The sequence below is a fragment of the Contarinia nasturtii genome, unplaced genomic scaffold (genome assembly GCF_009176525.2).
Source record: "Contarinia nasturtii isolate CC-2019 unplaced genomic scaffold, AAFC_CNas_1.1 Cnas_scaffold_129, whole genome shotgun sequence".
Lineage (NCBI taxonomy): Eukaryota > Metazoa > Arthropoda > Insecta > Diptera > Cecidomyiidae > Contarinia > Contarinia nasturtii.
The window spans coordinates 1,116,535-1,137,839 of NW_022197486.1; the positions used below are offsets into that span (position 1 = coordinate 1,116,535).

The 21,305-nt window shown below is 33.1% G+C and overlaps 1 protein-coding gene across 3 annotated transcripts in view; it reads right to left on the bottom strand.

The window, feature by feature from the left end:
- LOC116343356 (probable serine/threonine-protein kinase DDB_G0282963) overlaps positions 1-14,928 on the bottom strand; it is a 79,024-nt gene extending 64,096 nt beyond the window's left edge. For 2 of the 3 annotated variants that reach the window (XM_031771393.1, XM_031771378.1), the window contains exon 1: positions 13,902-14,928. The gene's annotated coding sequence lies outside the window, so the exon portion shown is untranslated. The remainder of the gene's footprint in view (positions 1-13,901) is intronic. The other variant, XM_031771386.1, reaches the window with a different exon arrangement.
- Positions 14,929-21,305: the final 6,377 nt, after the last annotated feature.

A 21,305-nucleotide genomic window follows, 5' to 3' on the forward strand; every position in this document is an offset into this window, starting at 1 on the left:
GCAAAAAAATATGGAAATTTACATGAAGAAAATAGCAAAATTAGCAATAAATTAGCACTGTACACGTATATACTTTAGTAAGCATTTATTCTTGAATATATTGAAATAATTAATTAAAATAAAATTCACAAAACGAACGAATTGAATAGTGTTGAACTAAAATGTATCAAAATATGTAGTTAAATGCGCTTTTTCTCATTTTTAAATAAAAATATATTCAATGGCACGTAACCAAGCACGTTTCATCTGTTTTAACTACAATTTACGAATTGCAATCGGATATGTAGATTTGATGACAGATTTCTTACTGAAAACGTATACGCTAGTGCCTGCTTCAAATATACACGTTGAAAGTGTCAACTTTTGAAACATTTACGTAAACACATTTCAGTTATTCGATCATGCTGTCAATCTGACATATGCAATATTTTTGACGTACTAGAGAAATTAGCAAAAAATAGCAGTATTAGAACAAACTAGTAGAAATACTAGCAGAATTAGTGAAAACTAGAGAGAAATAGCGTTTATTATTATAAATTATTCGATCTGCAATTCACGGTTATCCCCTAGTTCTCAACACACACGTTACATATGCACGCTTACCTAACGATTTTCTTTTGACCAAGCAATTTAATTGTTTCCATCGTTTCCAAGTTTAAAATAATAATTTGAATACTAAAATAAGCCAATTTCAATTAAATGATGCCGATGGAATTACGCCAAAATGAAATTAAGCTCAATTTGCTGTTCCGCGTGGTTCGTTTTTTTATGCATACTGTGAGAAAAATGTACACGTTTGATACCAAATGGATATTAGCAGTCAAGTTTTTTGCTAACAAAAAAGTGAGACAAAGAAACTTTACCGCAATCAAGAAACAGTGAAATATAATGTGAGTGACTTTTCATTTGACACTGTCATGCAATGTTAAAGCAAACGAAAAATTGCATCGAATGAGACAAAGAACGAACTGAATTGCATTCATACGCGAGTATTTGGTTTTTATGTTACAGAAAGTAATTGAGAAAAAAAGTCCAATTATATGGTGAAGTTTAGTTGAAAAGTGTTCGATTTATTTCAAAGTGATTTGTTCAAAGCCTTTCCACTCGTTGTGGCATTATTGAAATATCATATATATTTTTTTCGTTGATAAAAGAATGGAGAAAAAAAAAGATAGTGTGTACATTATGAAATGCGAAAATATTTTAATGTAAATTATTTTATTAAATGGAGCTCAATCTATGATGTGAGACAATGTTGTGGTACCTGGAAAATGGTCAGGTAGTATTTGGATTTTGGTATTCAACACTCAGCGGCATTCGCCACTAATTCACTGTTTACATCTAATCAAAACTATATATATGTAATGGGTATTGCTTCACCATTCGTTACCATCGTGTGCACAAAGTACGGTGCAAATTTCCTTAACGCGCGTTGTTCGTCAATGAATTTCACGAATATAAAAGGTTCCGCTTGCGATCGTTTGTGAGAAGAAAAGCAATAAAGCCAGAGGGAGAGAGAGAGAGAGAGAAACGGTTGGTTTGTGTCCACAATTTAAACCGGATTTCTTTGCAAATTAAAGTAGCGTTTGCACAATAGCTTCTCACCGATTCGCACGCGCTTTTGTACACACATCAAATCGGTTACACTCCAAAATTCATCAATTGCTATGTCTTTAACCGTAATTGAGCTATAAAGTGTCGTATATACTACGATATATATCGTGACTTTTATGATCATCTGGTTGGTGTGACAATGCGCTTTTTAGATGATAGACCATTGAGAAAAAATTTAAATAGTAAATTAATGCGAATAAACGATGGAAAAAGAACCAGCATCTTTTTTTGGTTCGAATGAAGAATTGCTTATTTTAATCATTTGAAATACAGTTCTGCGCTAGTTCTTATTCACGTCCGCCCAACGAGAAAACAAATGCGAATAGGTCAAAGATAGACATTGGATCATATACTACAATAATATCCATCGATAGAATTTAGCGCCAATCGTTGTTTAAATATCAGCTGTTTTTTTTCTTCTTCTTCGTCAGTTTATATGTATGAGTTTGCAATATCATCATTTGCATTTTATCGTTTATGCCATATACGAATGTCTAAAAATCAGCGATTCGCTGTCCGAATCGAACAAAAATTAATTTAAATAGCGAAAAACTAACTGAAGCGATAAGATGTTCGAGGTTCTTCTTCTTTTTTTTGCTGTCTGTAGGAACTTAAAGCCATATTCAGTCAAAAAATGCTGATTAATTTCATATGCGATCTGTCACCGTGTGTTCTATTCTAGTTTTGTTGCCAATATACTTGTTTCCTATTCAATATTGTTATAGATATTAGAATCCGGGTTCATTTCAGAGTGCAGGATTTTCAAACAAACGAAACAACAAAAAGAAGAACAAAAACAACAACATCAAAACATCAACAGAACAAAGATAAAAAAGTGAATGCTCTGACATATGGCATCCCATTTTTCATTTGCGATCTACACAATCATTATTTTGTAGTTGTTTTAAAATGAAGTATGTGCGTCAACATATAATTCAATTGAATTCAACAAGTATTCACTTCTGGTCTTTTATTGCTCCACCATTCCTTTCAATTTGTTTAGTTTTTTTTTGCTGTTGCACCAGATAAAAGGGGTACCAAATGTGTCTGCACGCAAACCTCATAAAATATTGTCTGAACATGTGACTTGAAACGACAACAGTAACGCATTATATTGTATTTACACTATCAAAACTGGAATAATGCATGCGTACGCATATGGGAAAATGGCTTTAAAGATCCACGCATACTACGAGTCAGTGTCTCTTTTTTTCTCTCATGTGTGTAGAATGGTCGGTCTGTCTCTCACTTTTGTGATTGAACTTGTTATATATATTCACAGCGATTCGATGCAGACATTTAATGTAGCGGTTATAAATGCCATGAAGTCGATTTTTGTTCGGAATGTGTTTGCAAGCGTATTTTGACTTGATTCTCGCACAATTTTCATTATAAGTATATAACGGCATACAACGTGTTGCGTTTAAATTGCATTTCCTACTTTTCATTGTACAGTTCGATACATACCGACGCCGTTGGCGATATTCATGCATTTAATGAGGGAAAAAAAGCACAGAATTCAATCAGAATATTTATTTAATTTGGATTGGATATTATGATCGACTTTTATACTCATGAAATAAGCAAACAAAGTACAGCTGTTTCATCAGCTACAGTAAGTACTTTTGATTTGTATTTGCCAACACATATTTTTTAATGATTTTTGGATTTTTGATGTTACCATTCATTCACGTAAAACCTCCAGTTCTTTACAGAAACTCATATAAATCAAATCTAAATGTTTTCAAACTGTGTTGCTTTTAAATAGTTTTGTATTTGAAAGACACGCATACATAAAAAAAAACTTCGAATAAAAAAGGAAAAAATGCAGCAAATGGTGCAAAAGACACGCGAAACGCGTAGATATTGCGTCGCCAAAACGATGCTTGAATGCATGCTGCTGTTCATTTGCATGATTTGCTTAACAATTTAAATGATTTGAATGTTTGAATTAACATTTTTTCCGCCAATTTCATTCAAATTTTTGAAAAAACACACCAAATAAGTTTGATATCAAATGATTGTTTTTAATAGTAATTTCCATTCAACGAATTGAAAGTTCAATTTTCTCAGATGCAAAAATCATCCGTATCAAAGACGATTATAGGTTAAAATAGAAACAAAAAAACTGCCTTTGATGGAAAAACAATGTAAACGAAATGAAAATCTCTTCAAAATGAAGATTAAACATAAACATTGGTGATTGAACATTTCAAAATCATCTTCAAACTAAAATTAACAAACAACGTGTTCACGAGTGTTTAAAGCGATTAAGTTCATGTTGGGTACCTTTCTAACGGCACTTCAACGGGTCAAATGTGGAAAAATAAACATCATTGTCCGATACACTTCACTTGCATTTCGATCGTAAGTCACCATTTTCCTTTGAAAGAAATGAAACGCAACGACGACGATGAAAAAGAAGACGACACAACCAATTTTGAAAACAAAAACCACAATAACCAAGCAAAAGGGGCCAATTACATCGTTATGACAAATCTGAGTAATTTCGAAAAATTTCTTTCGTTGTGTGTGTCTGTGTGTATGTTGCAAAAATTGGTAAATAATCTCTTCAATAAATTTGTGATTATCAATGCCATCCCTTGTGGAAAATTACTGACTGACTAGTCAGTTAACTGATTTGGGACGTTTTTGGCTAAAGCCAACTGAGATTGATGATGTTTTAACTTGATTTGGCTGATTTGTCAGTCAATCATAGTAGAGAAAAATACAACTTAATTCAACTTCAATCGCAGTTGACTATATAGACAAAAACGTCTCAAATAAGTCATCTATTTAAAATGAGATACATAGACGACTAAAGTCGAAAAGAAGAAAATTCAATTTCAGTCGATTTCAGCAGTCAGTCAGTCAATTTTTTTCCACACGGGATTGCCGTGTCGTTATATTGTTATTGCCGGCATTACTCGTTGTCTTTTGGTTATGGTGTCGTTTTAAGACATTTTTTTTTCGTTTACTCAGACATATTTGCATGAATGCATACAAATTACCATGGCACTGAAACAAAACAAAACGAAACACACAAACACAAAAAAAGAATTGAAATCGAAATAAAATGAAGCGAAATAAAGTTACACAGATGAACAAGAGCGCAAAAATAATTTTGAAACTTACATAATAACTGCGTTTACACGTACACAAGCTTTTGACGTGTAGAAGAAAAGATGAAAAAAAGAGTCACAAGCATATGTGCAGCCAACAAGCTCACAACCGCGATTTTGTGTCAAGTCGAAAACTGAACGAGAGCAAAAACAAACCGACAGAATATTTAAACTTTGTTGAATGGCAGAAACAAAGAGAAGCATTCAAAATAGAGAAAATAGATACAATTCATATTCAAGCACATACTCGATTCACATATAAACATACTTCAATTCGAACCAAAATGTATTCTTTCGATTTGTAGCGGTGGCAAAAGAAACCGAAGAGTTAAATTGAGTGTTTATGCATCGCAATAATGTAAATCGATACGGGAGAGCGTCCACACAATAGAGAATTGAGCGAACATCAACAAATAAATTGAAATCAGTGTTCAAAAAATGACTGCATTTCATTAAAAAAAAGTCGTTCACGTGGATTCGCATACTCATACATCGTTGAGTCTATGCCTACGATCGACAGAGATAGGAAACACAATACCGAATATCAAGATGAACATTGTATACAACATGAGGTATGGGCTCAGTAATATTAATCAGCAAGCGTTAAGCATTCACATAGCGATATTTTAAATGTGTTTTTTTTTCTTTAAAATTTTGCGATCCGTATATGTTATTAAATATTATTAGTAAAGTTGCTGTGTTAGTTGTAAAGTACGGGAATAAGAGCGAACAATATCAAAATCAAAACGAAAAAGAAATGGTTTTAATATGTTTACACACATTTTGCTGCTGGGTATTTACTCCAAAGACGAAACGAAACAGCGGCAAATGCACACAATTCAGACAAAATACTGAAAAATACAACACTTTAAACAAGCATATTGTGCGCGTGGCGTATGTGACAGAGAGAGAGAGAGAGAGAGAGAGAGAGAGCGAGCGAGCGAGCGAAAGAGAGTAGCGAAAAAATGAAACAAATTATGTAAATGTTTATAATATAATATCAAAATCTGGCAAATAAAATGGAAAAAACGAAATATAATGCATTTAGAGAGAAGTAGGAAAAAGTGCGAGCGTGTGTATATGTGTGTGTGCGCACTCGTGATCAAGCAAAGTGAAGAAAAAACCTTTTTTAAATAACAACAACTAACCGCAACAAGACTATAATCATATTGTATGTGTTTTGTTACTGTTTAATTATAAAGCCATTTAGATTCATATCACTTATTAAAATCATATGGTTGATTCGGTGGCTCACTGATGCAATCTATTGCACCACTACCATAGACACCATTCAAAGCGCATTGGTTTGATGTTTTAGGTATTACAGCCACATTTATAATGCTATGATGAGGTGCAAAAGCATTTCGGAATGGTCGCACATAAATCAATTATCGCCACTTGCAAAGGACACTGCAATCGCTCTAATTTCATCTCTGCTGCAACAGTCAAAGGACTGTTTCCAGGCGTTAACTTTTCGAACTCAACACCAACATTAAAGTTCTTTGAAACCGTATACATCCAGAATTGAAGATAACACATTTGGAATGCCATCACATAATTGTGATAAAAAAAAATTGTTGTTGGTTTCTCTTTCTCTATTTTCATCGATATTCTTCCGAAAAACTTATCGCGTTGTTCCATGTTCGAGCTATTATTTATGTTAATGTAAGCAATTCTTTTGACTCGACATTCTATTCACTTAAAAACGATTCTATTCAAGAGTCAAACGCCCGGGAGAGCACATGAGAAAAAAAAAAAAAAAAAAAAACAAAATAAAATATATCTTATTCCGGAACATAAACACACATAGTCAAAAACTAGTTTCGTTTCGCTCTATTGCGAAAGCTTATAAATACATCCATTTCGTTTCTAATTTAAAATGTGTTTATTTATTCGGTAACACTATTGCTTTCGAGAAAGAAAAAAAATGTATATAGACAAATCAGCTGGTTACTGTTTGAAAAAAGTTCATTTCACACACGCAGCGTATGTATCTGGCTAAGAATAAGTGAGCGTCCGCGTGAATGGCAAAGAATGGCAACAAACGAGAACTTTGGAATCGATCAAGAAACAAGAGACAAACTGGAAAATTGCAACATAAGTTAAAATACATATAATTATATATCAAAGTATCAGCAAGAGTATAGCACTTTGAAGCAACAACAACAACTCAAATTGACTTTTGGATGCATTTTGAAATCGGCATAGCATTTTTTTTCACTTCTATAAATCTGTACACAATTTGCGACCCGAAAGATTACATTCTTTTGATTTGGATATGACGCATTAAGCTATACTCTATTTCTTTCTTCTTTTTTCTCGGATTTTCTTTCTTTATTTCCATTCTATCTCTTTGGCAGTTATTTATGATCTTGCACAATCAAATTTGATTTAAATTTCTCTCTCTCTCTCTCTTTATCTCTTTCTCTCTTGAGAATGTGTGTAACCAATTTTCCCAAGATCGAATTAAACCAGTCAGCTTAGATAAAAACGATCAACGACATTTTTTTTATCTTAATGCTCTGGTGTCGAATATGATCTCATATACGCGTGGAAATTAATGATATTGTAATGAATAAAATGATCATATAAATGATCATGTCCTCGCCCATCGCATCGACTATCGATTCGATATGTGATCATTTCATTCAGTTACATCAATTTCCAGTGATTGATTACGATTGACGAAGCCTATGTTTGCTGCCACCATTGGCAGTGCCGTCATCAATCGGCTGTTCCGAAACGATACCTACACCAAACTCATTATGATTTATTTGTGTTTATGTAATAATGAATTTAAAACCATCGATTTTGACTAAACGGGCAATTTCCATAATGAATTATTGCCGCAAATGCTTTAGTGTCAATGAGCGCGATTTCATAGAAAATATTTTTTTTATTTTCGTTCGTCTATTAAATTGATAAAGCTTATAACGGTACATCAACGAGAATCGTTTCGTTTTCATTCTCTCGTTTTATTCGCCATCGATTACAAGTGATTTATAACATTGTATGTGTCGTTTGACTTGTGCATATGTTTTGAAATTTGATGAAAACAAAAAAAAAAAAATGATTATGTGTACGTGCTCTCTCTTAGTCTTCAATTCAGTTAAAGAATCATTGTTCCGATTAATAACGACTTTGAACAAGACATAATCGTTTCTGAACGAATGATGCGAATGTGTTGTTTTTCATTAGAAATACAAATCTTACTTCTGGTGGTGATGATGATTATGTCAGATGTTAATCGGAATACAATGCATGGGATGCGAAACAGAAAATATCATCCATAACGAATATATATATCGCAACACACATGAAATGCAATCGAAAAGGAGAGAGAGAGAGAGAGATATATATATATATATATATGAACACGAAATATGCATTCGGCAACAAAAGTGCAACCAGTACAATACACACAAAATGTAGGTTAAGCTAAATTCGAAGATATATACACGCATCAAACAACAATATAACACAACACAACAAATTTGAATAACAAAAGGTATTATTTTTACATTAATTTTCTGTTTTCAATTTTGTATGTATGAATGGAGCGTCAATCGAACCGGGAGTCAACTCTATGACAATGCATTACACCTGTTTAGTGTATGTGTATGGTAAAGTGCGGCAAACAAGCGCACAACGAAGCGCATGTGTTAATGAGCCGATAATAGACATACGACAATTTATAAACCAAAGAAAAAATACACCAGAAACAATGACAGCTCATATCTCAATAAACTTGAGTTGTTGATGTTTTTTTATGTTTCTTCGATAAAAGCAAATGCACGAACACACCCGATGTCTTTGATATTGAAAACCATTTAAACAATGAATCAACATTCGATTGTCAACTGGTAATAAATCACATTCAAATTCACACTCTTCGAACATATTTTTGTTTTATCGATTTACAGTATTGTCTCGAGAATAATACATACTGCTTTATGCATATTAATATTGAAGAAAGTAGGAAATTCTTTCACGCCTAAAAATGGAAATAAAAGATTTCTATCGTATTTTTATTCAAAATTTAAGAAAAAGTGAATTAAAGAAAAGCGAATCTTCCATCTAAAAAAAAATGAAGAAGCAATGAAGATGGAAAATTTTGGATGGAAAATGTTTTGAAAAAAATTTAAATTTCGAAAGGTGCCATCAATCTGAAAAAATTCAATGCCACTACAAAAGCGAATATACCATGCTCGGAGATGATCCCAGTGATCGTTAAATTGAAAAGCGACCAATTAAACGAAACAAATTCAAATCGAAGTTTAACATTGAACATGTCACTTGGACCTACTCCCATTGTTTTTTTTCGTTCTTCTTCTTCACACTCTCATTTGATAATTAACGATTTGAAAGTCTGAGTTTATGAGACAGTAAACAGAATATCTGACTGTTTTGTAAGATTTATTGAACTTCCCTGTCATTTACGTATCAAGAATTTACTGCACCGTATGATTGCACATTCAATTTGTGGTAATATTATCAATAGTGCTCATGGTTATGTATTTGTGTTTATTTCAAACTGTAATGGAATGCCGGTTAGGCGAGTTTTTATTATTAGAATGCCCAAAGCAATATTTTTTTTTTATTTACAATTGCGAAAATGTGGGTTTTTTACATTTAAAAATTCCAAAATGAGAACAAGTGATTCTGCTTACATTTCAATTACTGCCATAAAATGTCTGGCTTTGCACGACCGATTAAAGACGGAAAAGAAAGTTAACAACTTTAATATGTGTTTATAGTGAGGACATAAATTTGTTCCTTTTGCGTTGAGGACCCATGAACTGTGTTGACATACATCTTTTCTTGTGTCTCTTCTCTCTCTCTCTCTCTCTCTCTCTCTCTCTCTCTCTCTCTCTGTGTGTGTGTGTGTGTGTGTGTTTGTTTCATAATAATTTGTTGAAATCGAAAGTGTTGAGACTTAGTTGGTAGTTCACAACAACTATTTCATTGACCACGAAATTGTGGTAGAAAAACCTTCTTCAAAAAAATTTGAAAATTGAAATCCATGCAGTGAAGAGGAAAAAAACCATATAATAATACAAAGAGCGATTGTTTTCGTAGTATTTTTTTATTTTAAATATACGTTCGAGCTATTGGCCTTCAATCACCTTGTGATTCTTTCGGTCAATTAATTACTTTTACATAGAGTTGAGTAAATGACGATGAACCATCATAGTATACGTATGACCAAAACATCGTAAACATTCGTTCGGTCAGCATTAATTCTATCAAAACTAATGGTCAATGCGTACTTGAGCAGAGCAGCAAAAATTATGGTCATAATTGATGGTCCCTTTACCGACCGAATGGTACAGTGCTCAAGATAACTATAAGGGTCAACATGCAGATGATCTTTTACCATCCAGCATCAGCATAATAACAATGAGTCTATAAATCTTGAATTCATCACACAGACACACAAAGATTATTGCAATAAGCCTAGAAAATTGCTAATTAAGCTAATTAGCTGATGAAAGGAAACGAAAAAAAAAGAATTGCAGACCGTCATGAAATTTAAGATGATAGAGGGGGAGAGAGAGAGAGAAAGAAAGAAGAGTCAGAAGAATAGAATCCTCAAGCAAGAGTGATGAAAATGAATGGAAATGAAAAAAACCGTTAAAATCAAGGCTGAGAAATTCGTACATAGTAAATTAGCGCATTTGGATGGTTGATCATTTTGAATATTTGACACTGATACCAAGAGTCTTGTGTACGCTTGAGCACGAGAAAGAAGAGAGATAAGAAACCATACCATAATCTCAAGCCGATTTTGTAGCTAAATAAAAATCGTTTGACTTTTTATTTTCGGCAATGTGAGAAGAAAATTAGTCGATTCGCCAAACATCAATGACTATATTATAAAGATTCATAAATATTCATCATAAAAAAAATTCTCTCTCTTTCAATTTTTTTTTTTTTTGAGCGAAGGTAAAATTGTGCACACATTGTAATGGTACGATGATCGTATCGAATGAGAAGACTTAAAAGTATAAGCTTCCGAAATGCATTTTGCGTTTTTTTTTCTTCTCTTCTTTAGATTAAGAGACGCATAATCCATTTGCCACCGCATGATATCAACAACAGTAAACAAAATTATTCATTCATATTTTTATATTTGTTTGTTATCAGTCCAATGTTTGCCAAAACTAAGGCAAATCCCTCGTAAGCTTTATCCGTGAAATATACATATACACACATATTAACCGTTGTAAAACAATAGTTTCGCCTCGATGAATTTAACCTACATAAAACTCCACACCGAATCGACGGATCATACACAAAAAATTTATACAGACAGAGTCTGACAGACACATTGGGCATTTAAGCTACGCTAAACTACTGGCATAAATTGCAGAAAATAAAATAGATAGGAAGAAAAGCCGCGCGCACAACCATGTATACCATGTAAGAATACGTACACTATGCGATGAATAACGCAACAAAAGTATTGTACTATACACGCAAAATGTAATCCACAGATTCATGATTAATTGTGTTAAGGAAATATTGTATTTAAAGTATATTGTGCGGTCTGAAAAAACGCAAAAGACGACGACGAAGAAGAAGAAGACGAAAATGATGGTGAATGAGTAAACGAAGTAGCAGACACATTGAATATGCAACAAAGAAAATATTAATCGGTTGTGGAAAACTGGGCCCATGGAACGTCAAGTACGTAGAACCAATAGAGATTTGCTTGTTACACAATTTTTCTTATTTCTTTCTCATTTTTAGCTGCATTTTCGTTGTCGTCGTCGTTGTAGCACATACATATACCATTCAGTGAATGATTATTCTATTATCTTTGGTGTGCGCGCTTGGCATTTTTACTGTTTTTTGAGGGCGTAATATGCATATTTTTTAAAAATGGTCTTGGACTCTATTGAATTATGGTCACAGTCAGTCGTGTGCGAATAATAATTTCAAAGTGTGAACAAAACATATTACGTATTTTAATTGTGTGAGCATATCAGTGTATCTTTGTTGTGTATTTTCAACGGTTCTTTTTTTTCTCTCATCCCTACTTCTTCTGTTATTACATTCATAATTGAATTAATCCAGCATTTCGACAGTAGAATAACTGTCGTTTTCATACCGTTTTTTTGAAGTGATTTCAAACCAGAAAATAAATAAAAATCGGCATGAGCACATGTCGTCTTTCCACAATTCGTTCGTTTGCACTTTCATCACATTGCAAAGCAATTGGCACCAGCGAAGAAAGAAAAAAAATTCTTCGACTTCAACTTCGATTAAGTGAAATTTGTGTTCAATTTCGCGTATTTAAGTTCACTTTCTTCCGAAAACGAATATAATAATCGAGCATGCATGTATGTTTGCTCCGCTTATTTTGAGAAGCGGTCAAGCGCTTACTCACAGAAAAACTTAGCAACAACTGTATATGTGTGTATATCGCTCACTTTGCAAGTGAATTTTCGACTTAAATATCGAATGAGTCGGAGAGAAATACACACGCCAAATCGATTAGTCAAATAGCATTTAATTCACATGAAATCACCTTTCTTTTCGATATTAATTAAAAATTATTATGCACATTCGTGTGCACACTTCATCAAATAATCCATCAAATTTTTCGTCATTGTGATTGAGCAAACACACATCATAATTTGACATCAAATAAACATAATATGGAAGTTTAAAAAAAACGGCAGACACACACACGCACACGTCGTGTAGATCTGTTTTATTTGAATTTTCGCTGTCACTCAAATAATCATTTATATATTTTATTTTGACGATACGTTTTTTTATGATGTTTTTTCTGTTTTTTTTTTTTTTTTTTATTTCAATTTCTTCGACATTTCTTTCACTCTCACTCATCCCCTTTTTCTCTCTCAACAGCAAAGCACTCAGCTGATTTGAGCACAACAGATACAGTACAAATGAAAGAGAAAATTATGTTATGTTATTTCTATCGATAAAATGTGTACTTTTAACATATGGTTTATTATTCACATATTGCATTCAAATGTTTTCTGAGAGGTGAAAAATGTGTGGCTATGCGTGAGCAAGAAAGAGAAAATGCATCGGATACAATTTATCGATACGCAAAGATCATCACAAAAAAATCGCCTGGAAATGAAACTTGAATATTTTGGGTGAAATTTATGCCAAATCGATATGGATTTGATATCAAAACCCATTGATATTTTACCAATAAAACCCTGATTTTTTTTAAACACAGAACAACTCTCGATGATGAAGGTTGATTAAATCAATGAAATCTAAAAAAAATCAACAATAAACCAAACAAACGATGAACGGAATTTTATTCAAATGCGACGAATGAAATAGAGAGTGATAGAAACAAATGTTAATATAGATAGATACGTTGGTATTGGAATCGGCATTAATAATTTTGCGAGGATTCAACAAATAAGAACGAAATAATTCGCGGTAAAACATGAACTATTACATTTTATGGGAAAATATGAGCTAATAGCTACAAAAGACAAACAGAGAAAAGCGGTAATGATTTCAGCGTGGCAAAAGTTGTGATCGTTTGAGGCGATTGTTCGATTCAATATTATCGATTGAATGCAGCAATATAATAACAGGAAAGATAAAAATATGAAGTACAAACGATTGCAATACGATTGATATTGTGCATTTGACTTTAAGATGATAGTTCAATCACATTTCAATGGAATTTCATAATCGAGAGATATATTCAATAGTATGGTATTCATATAAATAAAAAGATTCGCAATCATCTTCATTGTCGTGAAGTAGAATGTTTAACAGAATATTTTAAACAAATACTTTGAATAACATGTATTTGTGATCAATTTCGGATGAAATTGCACTCTATTTAATTGAAAATACATTTCTCGTCATTTTTGATGCCATAATTTCGCCGATGCACGACATAATAGTAACGTGATCGTGCTCACTCTTCAATCGGATGCAAATCGGAAATGTTCAATTGGAATGCACTATATATACTTTTTTTATTCCCCAGCTTGTCTTTTCTTTCGAATTTACCGCTCATTCACTCATTTCATCGATTGAGATGAGTTGAAACAATGACGAATCCGAGAGAAAAAAATGTGATGTTCGTTTTTGTATGTGGTATTTCGATGGTAATTATGAAAATGGTTTACAATGTTAATTAAATGATAATTTTACCTACGGATCAGCAAGATTCGTGTCTTTGTGATTTTGTGATTATTTGTGCACACAAATTGCTTTGAATAATTTTGGTTGAATTGTTTTCTGCACACGGTATATCGGGCGTCGTTTGGTTTGTAATTTTCTTAGTCCTCCAACGTTGAATATTTATACACGAAAATTGTTCGATTTTAAGCAGCAAACAAGCAAAATATAGCATTAAATTTTTTTTCTCTTGTTTTTGCTTTCGTTTGCTACCAATTTTGGTAAAACAGAAAAAAATATTTTGGTTTGAAAAAGCGCGATGCAAAAGAATTGGGAAGCTTGCAACAAATATATATAATGCGTGTATATTAAAAAAAAATGCACAATTTTTTCGTTTTTTTCCGGTCGATCACTTTTTTTCTTTACAAATACATGAAATAAAAAAAGTATTTAGACAAAATAAAAAAATTGCACGCACTCTACACACTGCACTTGAAATGGACGGGCTAATACAATTTATAATTGGCACATTCACTACAAAAACATTCGGCACAATTTTTGTCTGAATATTAAAAAGTTCGGTCGTTTATCTCTTTCTTTCTATCTATTCTTTTCGTTTGTGGCAATCATCACATCAAATATTAAAATATCGTTATTTATATGTGTAACACAACAACCAAAAATATTTAAACCACGGATTGATTTTGTTAGGCGATAAAAATTTCCGGAAAATTATATTAAATTTTTTTTTTTAATTTTTTTTAAATTAAAAAAATGCTCGTAAATGTTGTGAATTTTTTTCTGAACAAATGTAGTCGTGTTTGTAAGGATTTGTTTCTCTCTTATTTTCTGTTAAGCGGCTGACCGTTAAAAGTGAAAACGGCTAACAACGTGCACGAGTTTGAAAATCCGACTGAACAGTTGTATCAAAAAATGACAATAACCAAGTGTAAATAGTGACGGAGACGGCTACGACCAAAAATGTAAAGTTTTTTTTTTCTTTTTATATACACGTTGGGTTTTCGGTTGGTTTTTGTCTGTGTGTTTTGGTGTTTTGTAGCCGCGAGATTGTGCTTGAACGGCACGCTACCGCTACTGCTATTGCTTGGTTGTCGGTTCTTCGGTTTTGCTGTTCACTTTTGCACACAGTTCCAACGATGCGATACAACGGTAAAGTCGACCAACGACAGACAGAGATGCAACGAATCACAACACAAACACACTTGAATACGCGTACACGCAATACAAAACAGTGAACGAAGGAGAAAAAGAGAAAGACAACGAGCTCATCGGTATGTGTTTGCAGTGTTCAATATACATTTGTATTTCGGCCGAATGCCGCTATGCTGCTGCTAAATGGTGGTGTCTGAATGTTTGTATAGGTGATAAAATCCCACTTCTCGCACAACATTTTGCTGTATATGTATTTTGGTTGCGCTAAGTCGGCTGCAGTGCCGATTCTTCTTTTTTTTTCAAAATATTAAACCATGTTTAGGCATGCGGATTTTTTTTGCTTAAACAATGTTGGCAAGAGCCAAGACCGTTCATCATTGCAATGTATGCAAATCTTTTAAATGATGACAATATCGATTTTCGTCATAAATTGGTATCCATATCGATGTAGCACCATCATATAATCGACGTCATCGTTTCTTGTTTCTATTCTTTTGTTCTTCATTCGATCAATTCTGCTGCTAACACTATCTATCTATCCATTCTGCGGTTATTTCTTCTTAGTCGATTTTTTTTCAACGCCAATTTTAAACTTGATTTGTTTGAATTTTTAATATTGGCATTCAAGTAAGCTTGACGAGAATTTAAGATCGACAAATGCCATTGATGACATGTCTTATGTACGCTGAGTGCGTGAGCTCACGTTTCATCACAACCTAACTAGCCAAAAATCTGTACGTAACGGTATTTTTTTGGTGATTGAAACAATTTCTATGCGAGTCAACAACTGATGTTTGTTTGAGCATAGACACTCTCTAGATGTGAGAGAATGCGTTCTGTATTTTTTTGTTATATGACTTGTATTCAATACAAAATGCTTAATTATAATAATCGTTTAGTCAGAATCAATCACGTTGACACACGGTAGTTTTGTTTATTCATAATTTTATAAAAACGCCTGTTTCAACTGAGACGGAAAATGCGTCCATGAATCAACCGAAAAAAATGAGTCATTTTTTTTAGGAACGTTTGATTCTAATTTATTTTGCAAAATATAAAGTATATGCGCATGCGCGCATGATTAAAAATTAAAATGAGCCGGTTTTTAAATCGCGCGACCTGTGTCAGCGAGAAACAAAACGACGAAAGCAGTGAAAAAAAAATCCATTGAAATATATCATCTTTAGAATGTCATCGACACGCACGTAAAATCCAGCTACATAACTACCGAAACCAAAACGACAACAACAACGCACATGATTGATATACGTGATGCACTGGAATTCGTGCGAGGAATTGAAAAATATACCACAAAGAATATACAAGCGCAAACACAGTGTGACGTCGCATATTTCTCTCGGTCAAAATACACAAACTAACGTTTGTTCGACTTTGTATTTGGTGTAAAACGGACTTGGGTGTTCAAATTTTCTTGCCTTGGGCCAGTTTTGCGACGACAACGCTGATGACGATGATCTTTATTTATTTATTTTTTAAATTGACCGATTTGATCGAAGTAGGTATTCTTAATTAGTAACGCATGTTTCCGGATGAGTAATTTGTGATGTACGAAATAGATTCGTCAGCATTTCTCACACAGGAGATACCAGGAATGACTCAAGAACAATTTTTTTCACAAAAATTATTCTTTTAATTGTTGTTGTTTTTTTTTTTTTTTTTTTTTTTTGATTTTAAAACACACTTTGCTCATGCACAAAAATACACTGGCATACAATATTAATTGTTATTGTTGATTGCGGAGTGTCAGCGGCCGTAAAATTCGTCGCATTCATGTGTAATTTTAGTCGCACAATATCATACCGTGACGTCGTCAATGAAGACTTTTTTTATAAGACAAAAAAAAAAGATTATTGACTACGCGACTGAAAAACATTTTTTCTCTGTCTCACTGTGTGTGTTAAATGAAATGTAGGTCAGTCATGCCTCCGATGAATACCAAACGGCAAAAACAGTACAAGTAAATGGATAAAATGTGTACGGTGTATATTGTGCTTGAGATCGATACACTCAAGTTGCTGCTGCAGAAAGAAGAAAAAAAAACAATTCATTCAGAATGCATACGAATGCAATTGATTTTTTTTAAAATGAAAAGGCCGCTTCTGTGAACGAGATCAAGTGAGAGACAAACAGAGTCTGTTGCAGAGAAATAGAGAAGGAAATAGAGAGTCCAAAAGACCAAAGGGGGAAGAATGGTAATACACACCAGAAATCAAATAACCCGTATTGGTTGGATACAGAACGCGACAATGTAATTATCACATGTGTTACACATATCATTTCATATTTATGTAACTTTCATTTGGGTGCCTTATTATTCAATTTGAAATCGGAATTTCGTGACATGGGCAAAGCATTGCAACGAAAGGTGCGTGTGTGTGTCTGTGTGTGTGAGTCTGTTTGTGTGGATCGCGAGAAAGAAAGAAAAAAAGAAAACAATGCAAATAGCAGACATTTAATTTTCACGATCAATACACGTCGCGGCGAAAGTGTTATGATGTGATGATTTCAAGATCAACATAGACCATTATTATTACATACAACAAAGAGAGAGAATATAACACATGGTATTTTACGTCATTCGCTTTATGTTGGTTTTTTCATTGGATTCATTAAGCTTAATTGACAATTTCACCTTTTTGTTTTGGCTTTTTATTATTAGTAAATAAATAAATAAATATGCGTATTTTTTTTCGTTGAATTGTTGTGATTAAGCCGTTTTCTCGGTGATGCTAAACATGCTGACGTGTTAACCATTTCTCCAAACGCACCATCAACTGAAGAGATTGAACCAAAAATAAAATAAACAACCTTGAAACGTATTGACTCAACGCGATGAGATGATGATGAGTGAAACCAACAACCATGCTACTTTTTTTAACTCTTCGCATATTTGAACCCACTTCAGATGCAATGATAAACATCTCTCTGTAGTCAATGGCAAGTCACTAAATAAATTAATCTCAAGACCCAATTTCACTTCAATTCTCTCTCTCTCTCCCCCTCAGTAATCGATCGTAATCGTCGTATGCACATATGAATTGTGTCTTCAGCGCTTCATTTGTTTATGTCAATATTTTGTTGTTGTCTTCATTTGATTGCGATTGATGGAAAAAAATCCATCGAAAATTAAACGAATAGTCAATGTTTGACCGACGAATATTTAGAAAATGCAAAGCAGATGTTCTCAGTTTGTCGGCGAGGAAATGATTTTTCTTTTGCGCGTAGTGTTATTTCGGTGGAAAATACACCGAAAAAAGCAAAAGAAGGCTAACAGCTACATAATTGTATTTTACTGCAATTAATGTTTATTTTCGATATCGACGGGAAATTGACAACTCATCTCGAAAAAATCCACTGCACACACATAAAAATAAGTTGGAAAATTACAATTTATTACCATATTCAAACAGATATTGATTTACAACTCCAATACAACATATTTGCGATGTGTGATATTGAAATCGCTTTCGAATGCAAGCAAAAAAGATAGAAAATGAATTTGTACAGAAAAATTGGAAGTCCTCCAAACAACATTTCCTTCCTTTTTTCATCTTGACTCATTTTTATACGGTTCAAATTAGCGGTCGATGACAGCTATTTTTGTCAAAAGAAACCAAAAAAAAAAAAATTACACAATTGTGCACACAAAGTTCTGTGCTGTAATTATATAGCTACGGTGGTAATTCATGCTGTGTGATCGTTCTTTAATTAGAGGAAGAGAAATCCTTGAATTGCAGTGTGCGCGCTTTTGGTCAGTGTGCCATCATGGCTGTGATTTCGTGGCAGCCAGCTAAATTGTAGACCGAATTGAATGCGATTTGTTTTGAATTTTTCAAAATTGGAATTTATTGAATATTTGTTCCGTTGAAGCGAGATTAACATGTAACTAATTGACCAAATGACTATAAAGGTCGTTAAAAAGAAAATCGTTCAGAAAGGTAAACTGGCGCCGAAAAGTACCAACAACAACAACAACAACAACAACAACAACAACAAACGACAATAATGTAAGAAGCAGTGAGGTTAGACCAAAATAGATCTCTATAAAACATGTAATTTTGAGTTAAAAAAAATAATAATGCCAAGACATGACAAAAGACACACGCAAAGACGACAAAACACATTGGGATTTAACCTTTTTCTTTCAGAGGCTGAACATAACTTCAGCTGATGCTCTGACATGCTCAAATCAACGTTGTTACATTGAGAGAGACGAACTTTGTGCGATATTTACATTTTGATTGTTTATAAATTTAATTTGATATTTGTCGATTTAAAAATACACAAATTCATCCAAACGAAATCAAAAATTAATTTTCAATAATAACAAAGCTGTCTTTTTGAAAAATATTAAAGAATAATAGTGAAGTAAATGTAAATATTCTTGTGGTTGAAGCATTGAAACTACGCATATTTAATTACCTAAAATGCACAATCGAAATATAGAAAAACAAAATCGAATATTTATAATAATCGCACGCCATGCCGATGTTTGAGGTGATTTATTTAAAATAAAACACCAAACGGTAATAAAGTTTTTCATTGAGTTTAAGACGGAGATGGATAGTTTTTTGCCCGTCTCTTTTCGTTCACCATAGCCCATTAGTAATAGTGTAATCATATAAATAACTATGATCATTAGATCTGAATTGTATTTTCCACCAAAATTCCAATGTGACCGAACCCTTTACCATTCGAAAAAATGTCGAACTTTTAGTGTTTCGGTTATTTGATTAAATTGGACAAAATTGCCTATTTACCATTGAAGAAACAAAAAACAAACGGCGTTCTTTTGGATAATCATAGTTCCATCACATCGAATTACATCCAAATATACAAGCCAGCGGATTCCATTTAAGCGAGTAAGAATACGGTTATGATAATCATCATTTGAACGACCATGTGTGAGTGGTGAGCAAATGAGCAACGAAACGAATGATGAAAAATTTACATCCGAAAATATGCCCATGAATTTTCACTGATTATATCATTATACATGTTATGCTTTTGTTTCAACTTGACCGTCATTTCAGATTAACATATCACAAAATGTTAATCTGAAACGTAATGGAAAATATCGCGTTTTTTTTCTTTTTCGTCAAAAACAACACATCTATCATAATAATCAATTTATGTAAAATATATCGAACCAATTGCAAAAACAGAATCATTCTGGTGATAGATTCATGACGTAACGTGTGAAGAAATTGGATTTTCCATTTGAAACCAGAAATAAAAAATAAAAACAACCAACAAACATTGAAAGAAAGAGGAAAACGATTCAAAGCCATAGCCAACGAACATTGAGAGAGCAAAGAAATGATTTGAGTCACTCAAACCTTTGTTAAGTATTCACCAAAATCGTAGGTAAGTTACGGGCTTGTAAGCATTACAACACTTAGCTTACTCATTACATGTATGAACTGAAAACCCTTTCGTTTCGATTTTAATCAAAATTCCATGGTTTGAAAAGTATTTTCATGAAAATCGGTGCGCGACAGATGGTACAACGATTTAAATTTCGGTTGAGTGATGTTTTTGCAGAAAAATTGCTTGTAAATTGTGAAAAGATAAGTAAATTGAATCGTTGAGCCATTGTACGTTGTTTCTTTTTTCTTCATTCAACTTCTTTTTTTCACTTTATTTATTAATTATTCAAAGGAAAATCTATGTAATTGCACACTAATTTGTGGTGTGTAATGACGTTGTACGCAATTGACACTGTTCGTGGCTTTTTCGCAAAGCAATGTGCGTTCGCGCGCTAAATTTGAATGATGTGTTTTATGTGCCCATAAATGTGAAGACTGCGTATTGACGTAGTGAAATTGAAAAAAAAAAATCGATGCATAAGATGTGCACAGGTGTGTTTAAAACAAAAAATTCAATGCAACAATGAATGTGCGCACAAAATCGGAAGAATAACAACATCGAGATGTTAAATGTAAATGCACGCATTTTTTTCTTCTCTCCACTGCTTCACTTTATTCAAGTAGCCAACGTTGTTGCTATCTTCACAAAAAATGGCAATGCGCACGAATGACGATGTGCACAAAAATGTGCACACATAAAAATGATATGTGTGTGCTTGCGTGCGCAAATGCGCACGCTCATTCAAATTTCGTAACAACTAACCTTAACATTATTGATCGTGAAGTGGATATGACATCCAAGTCAAACTTAAAAAAACACACACACACACTCATATACATGCGTGCGATATGTGTCCATGTGTCATTCTCTTCT